This window comes from Scardinius erythrophthalmus (assembly GCF_964197995.2).
Source record: "Scardinius erythrophthalmus genome assembly, chromosome: 5".
In the NCBI taxonomy this organism is placed as follows: domain Eukaryota; kingdom Metazoa; phylum Chordata; class Actinopteri; order Cypriniformes; family Leuciscidae; genus Scardinius; species Scardinius erythrophthalmus.
The window spans coordinates 31385883-31392303 of record NC_138225.1 but is presented as its reverse complement, the minus strand read 5'-3'; positions in this window follow the sequence as shown (position 1 = coordinate 31392303).

The following is a 6421-nucleotide window of genomic DNA, read 5'->3' as shown; positions in this document are numbered from 1 at the left end:
GGACTTCCAGCTGTGGGTGGGGCATACCGGAGTTTGAAGCACTTAAGCCGCCTTTCCACTGCACACTGCAATGTATATAGCCTATATATTGTTTTTAATGTTGTATTAATTTTCCCTTCAAAATTATTGGCGGTCATTTTTGATGTTATATATATATGTGTGTGTGTGTGTGTGTGTGTGTATATAAATATATATGTAGCCTATATATATATATATATATATTTTTTTTTTTTTTTTTTACACATAATAGACAGACTGCAAGGTTATTTTCTATGTTTGTTTTCAGCCTTCAATAGGAACATTGTTTTTTTTGGCCATATTGCCCAACCCTACCTTAAATTATGGCATGCTTTTAAATGCTAAATTTTCCACATTTTAGCTAAGCAGTAATGATACATTATTATCACTGTTAAATGGTTATTTAACAATTATCCCACATTCAGTCCTGCATTACTAATTCAGTTTGTTTGCGACAAAACAAAAACCCATTCATAAAGCCCACTGACTTCAGGACGATGGACCTGCAAGTGCAATGAAAAAAATTATTTGTTGAAATTAATACATTTTTTTATTGTAAGTGGTTGCATTCAGTTGATTTTATCTACATTTAAACAAATGCATTAAGTTGAACTTAATCAATTTTAGTTCAGCTTAATGCATTTGTTTAAATGTAGATACAATCAATTGAATGCAACCACTTACGATACATTTTTTTATTAATTTCAACGAATAATTTTTTTCAGTGTGCTATAATTTCCTACAAAAATGCATCATCCCTTCAGGAAAAAAAAACAACACCTGACCAACCCATACCCAACAAACATACAAACTCATGAAAGGACTTGAACTGGGGAGGCGAAGGGCTCTCTACTGAGCTGCCCTACAAGAAGTCCCTGTTCTCAAGAGACAGGCACACAGAGGAGGAATATCATACACATGATTTTTTTTTTTTTTTTACTCACCCCAAGCACTCTGGCAGCTTTAAAGTCGACTTTCTTTCTCTCCATGTCCTGCTCTACTTTAATCAGTTTCTCTTGCCTTTTCTTTTACTTCCAGGCCAAGAATGTTTCCAGAGTAATTTGAGGAACATTTGCTACAAAAATAACAGCTGACCATTACAACAGTTTTGAAAAATAATATTCAATGCAATGACATTCATTAAAATGTTACTTTACAATCATGTTCTGTGACACTCTTTTCTCTTCCTCCTCACCCCAGTGTCCATCAAATCCTCTGGCAAGATCTTTCTTTTCTTCTTTCTTCAGAAGCCTACAGGAAGAGTGCGGCGCTACCTACAGTTGCCATTGCACGCCTTACGTAAATAATAATAATAAAACAATTATCCGTTAAATATCCGTAACAATTACCCGTTAAAATCAAAACGGGTTGAAAACAGAGTTTATGTGAACAGCAGCACTTATGTGCATTTGTATTATCATTCACATACAAGATTGTCTCTGTCAGACTCAAAACACAGACTGTTAGTATTTGTTTAGTAGATTCAGAACACAAAAAGCTCTTTTCTCAGGCCGCACTCGAGAGCTATAGTAAATTTTTGTAAGCAGGAAACGTCACCAAAGCATTTATGAACTTCAAAAAGAAGAGAATGCAGTTAACAAAAGTAGATACGAGTTAGTGCACGAAGGATTCATTCACATAAAAGATTAACTGAAAAAACAGATATGACCAACGAACATTTCCGAGTAGTAATAATGCTGGCCTTTATAGACACCACTGCATACAGAAGGGGAATTTATACCCTATATAACTGTGAATGACGATGGTGATAGAGAATCATACAGTACATGTAACATAGAGCTTATGCTGCTCTAATTGACTTACTGCTGATATCAAGTGTTGTTTACATTTAAATGAGCCTCAACACTTTAAGACTAACATTTTGACATTTGAAATCAACACAACTGTCCCTGCAGCCTTGAAGTCTGATTATACGTGCTACACGCTCTTTACAACTCTTCAGGTCAGTACGTTTCTTCAATTTGTCTAATTTTGGAAGTTGTTCTTCGGTCATCAGCATGGAACAGCGTCGCTCAAGAAGAACCAGGGCTCGTCCCGCACACCTGAGGGGATTCTTGGTGGAGAGTGTCTCTTCCATTCAAGACCTTTCACAGCTGGCAGCTGTAGTCAAGTTAGATCACAATTACAGCTGCACCTCTGTGGAAGTTCAAAGACCCAACAGTTTAGAAGAGCGCTACCTACAGAACGTTGCTGTCCTTCCCGACATCCATCCAGCAGCCTCAGTCTCTTCAGTGGACCGGTGTCAGCAGGAAGAGCCTGTCTCCATCCATGGCTCCAGTGTGCAGGGCTACCAGGACGTTTACCACTCTGTGGTGGAGCCCATGAAGAAGACACGCTCTGTCGGCATCTTCCATACAGCCTTGATCTGGGACTGACGATCAAGCAGCGGCTGTGGGAAACCCTCAACTGCCCTACACTGGTGGAGACAGAGCAGCCTGACGGACGTGTCCTGATCACTGAGAGCTTCTCCACACCCAGCAGAAGAAGCTTCGCTCCACGAATCCATGTGGACATCAGTGAAGAGCCCATGCCTGAGGAACCCAGAAGAAAGAAGCCCAGACACTGAGTGATCAGTGTCACATGGAGGCTGGAGTATCACACAGCGGGGCCTACGCATGTAAATATTGTGTATACCTTGTTATATAGTTATAGAGTAAGTTTTATAGTTTGAAGAATATGTTTTTAGCACACTGCTAAGTTATGAGATTGTTTGGATGCTTTTGGTGATTTTGTTATGTGGCTCCTCCTAAGTTGTTCTAAGTGGTTTTTAATGCATTGCTACATGGTTGTCACAATGTTTGCGGTGGTGTTGACGTGTTTGGCAAGGTTTTCTGAATGCTTGTTAGCTTGTTGCTGTGCGGTTTCTGGACTTTCGGAGTGGTTTTTCATGCATTGATACGTGGTCAATAGGATGTTTTGAGTGATTGGTTGATATGCGGTTGCCTTTAAACCTGTTAGGTTAGGGTAGGTAGGGTAGGTTAAGGTCCCTCACACGGTTTGCAGCTTGACGTGCTGTGAGGGCTTGTGTGCATCAGTGATGCTGAGAGCTACACCACTGGTACTTCACAACTACTGGTAGGGTCACCCATAGTGGACAGGTCTCAGCTGAGGTGCCGAGACGGAGACAAACCACCTTCTGGACAGGAGAGGATTGGCCTGATGTTCTTGGCAGAAGATCACAGTCTTGTGACAACGGCAGCATCACCAGAATGACCTGTTTGGAAGAAACTTTAAACTGATTACATATGTAAAAGCCATCGATGGATCGATTGAAGCAACTGTTCCAACAGAATGAGGAAACACATGGTTTAATATTGGTAAAGCTGTACGACAAGGCTGCATTCCTTCTTCAGCACTCTTGCAACAGCGTCCAGCCAATCGAATTTATATTATATTTTATTGCTTCTTAAATGCTCTCTTAAATTATCTCTAAATTTAGGCATATGATGACGTAAATTGATTAGAGCATTGAAAATTATGTAAATACAACAATTACTATTTACTGTGTAACAGGTGAAACAGTCATCTAAAATTCTTAAACCAGAGCTTAACAAAGCAGACTGTACTTTGTAATGTAATTATTCACTGATTATTATGAATAATTAAAACATGCATATTAAACCTAAAAACTAGTGCTATCAGTCATATATTTAATCACAAACTAATGTTTTATCATTAAATATTTAATCACAAACAATCACGTATTTTTGAAAGTGCTGAAATCTGAATTTGTGTTGAATTATTTTCCTGTCGAAATGCATTTAGTTTCTTCTTAATGAAAGAACACAGAATATGTAACAGTGTTTTATTAACATTTTACTCAAACAAAGCCTTACTAAAAATTAAATGTACTGAAAAACTAAAATTATAAAACACTCTCAACTAAAACAATCACAGCGAGAAAAACAGCATCAGAAGCTCAAAACTATTGTGTTGCACTGTGTTGTCGGTCACCAGAGCGTCGTTTCAATATCTAGTTGCATAGGTGAGAAAATAATAAAAAAATAAAATGCATTTTATTCAAGTTGTACTTTTTCTGAGTTTCATTTCTAATGTCTGATTGTATTTTAATATATCTCTATGCAATAAGACAAAATTAATTATTATTAAAAATATATTAATTAAAAAGATCATTATTTTGTATTGGTACTTTTATTGCATGGACAAAACAGTTGAAATATTCATCAAAATATCTTCTTTCGTGTTCATCAGAAGAAATAAAGTTATATACTGTTTGATTGTAATGATGTGAGGGTGAGTAAATTATGACTCTTTGAGTTACTATCCCTTTAATATCTGTGAGCTTGATTTCCAGAAGGCTGGTTTAAAGAGCAGAAACCTCTCAGATTTCTCAAGCACTCTGGCAGCTTCAAAGTCGACTTTCTTTCTCTCGATGTCCTGCTCTGCTTTGACCAGTTTCTCTTGCCTTTTCCTTTACTTGCAGCCAGGCCAAGAATGTTTCCATACTTTAATACTTACAACGTTTCTGATTTTGAATCTTTTGACACTACAACAATCACATCTGGCCAGTCTCTCATGGCCAGAATTCACCCTTTTCACATTCTAAGGATTTCCTTCAGATTAACAGTCACAGACACTTTTCAACACATGTTTATTACCTTCACAAAATATGACAGTTATATTCTTTTGAATTTTTCTGTCATGAAACACAACAGTGCGATATTCTTGGAGAGATGAGCACACACACACCCAAAAAGTTTAATACATGCAGTTTTGATTAGCGATGTCTCAGGACGGCTGAATCTTAGGGACAGTGTGCTGCAATGACAAATGAACAATGGAAAGTTTCAGCAATGTACGTACATTAAAGCTTCATCCATTGCAGTCACCAAAAATGTGTACACACAGTATTCAGCTTTTGAGTCGATCACTGTAACAATATGTACAAAATATACACGGATAAGCACACATTTACCCATACAAAGATATACACACAAACAGTATGTACTGTTCACAAAGCATACACACATCATTTCAGACAGTGTTAACACTAAAATATATGCACAAATAATAAAAAAAGGTTTTCAGATTAAGACAGGCTTAGATCAAGGACAGTAGGCCTACAGCAATTATCATTTATAATCTCATTTATAGGCCTAAATAATGCCTTCAAGAAACTGCATAGCTTTGCTGAGACTGAGACAGCATTAAGCCGGTTAGTTGAAAGCCAAATTAGATTTAAAAAAAAAAAACATTAGTGATACTTTAGTTGGTCTGTTTTTCTTACTTTTTTCTTATTGTAGACCTCTCAAAACATTTGAAAGCTATAGACAATAGTAACATTATTGATTTGTGACCCTGGATCACAAAACCAGTCACAAGTCGCACGGGTATATTTGTGGCAATAGCCACCAATACATTGTATGGGTCAAAATTATCGAATTTTCTTTTATGCCAAAAATCATTAGGATATTAAGTAAAGATCATGTTCCATGAAGATATTTTGTAAATCTCCTACCGTAAATATATAAAACATTTCTTTTTGTGAGTGAATGCAGCACAATCGCGAACATAAATGGACAACTTTAAAGGCGATTTTCTCAATGTTTCGATTTTTTTGCACCCTCAGATTCCAGATGTAGAAATCTCAATTTAAAAAAATTTACCCATGCGACTGGTTTTGTAGTCCAGGGTCACATTTATGTTATTCAGAGAACTCTATTTGGCACTGACTACAAAAGCTAAACTGATGTAAAATGTGACATTGAAATGTGGATTGACAAATATAAACTGTTGAGGCTTGTAATAACTTTTCATTTTAGGGGCAAGTATATAGATATTATTATGAAGACATTATCTATGGGCTTTAAAATACAACTGTATAACAAAACCGTTCCACTGCATTCAAAAGTTTGAGCTTTTTTTTTTAAATACATCTCTTATTTATTTGATTGTAAAACCGTTATATACTATAAACTATTTTTTAGAATTTAAAAATAACTGTTTTTCTATTTTGTATATATTCTAAAATGTATTTTATTCCTGTGATGGCAAAGCTGAATTTCAAAGTGTCACATGATCCTTCAGAAATCATTCTAATTTGCCGATATGCTGCTCAAGAAACATTTCTTACTATTATCAGTGTTGAAAACAGTTGTGTTGCGGAAACAGTGGTACATTTTTGTTCAGGATTCTTTGATAAATAAAAAAGAACAGCATTTATTTGTAATAGAAATCTGTTGAAACATTATAAACATCTTTACTATAACTTTTGATCAACTGAACGCATTCTTGCGGAATTAAAAAATGGTAATTTCTTTTAGGATATTTTGTTTTTTTACTCACCACAAACTTTTGAATATATATATATATATATATATATATATATATATATATATATATATATATATATATATATATA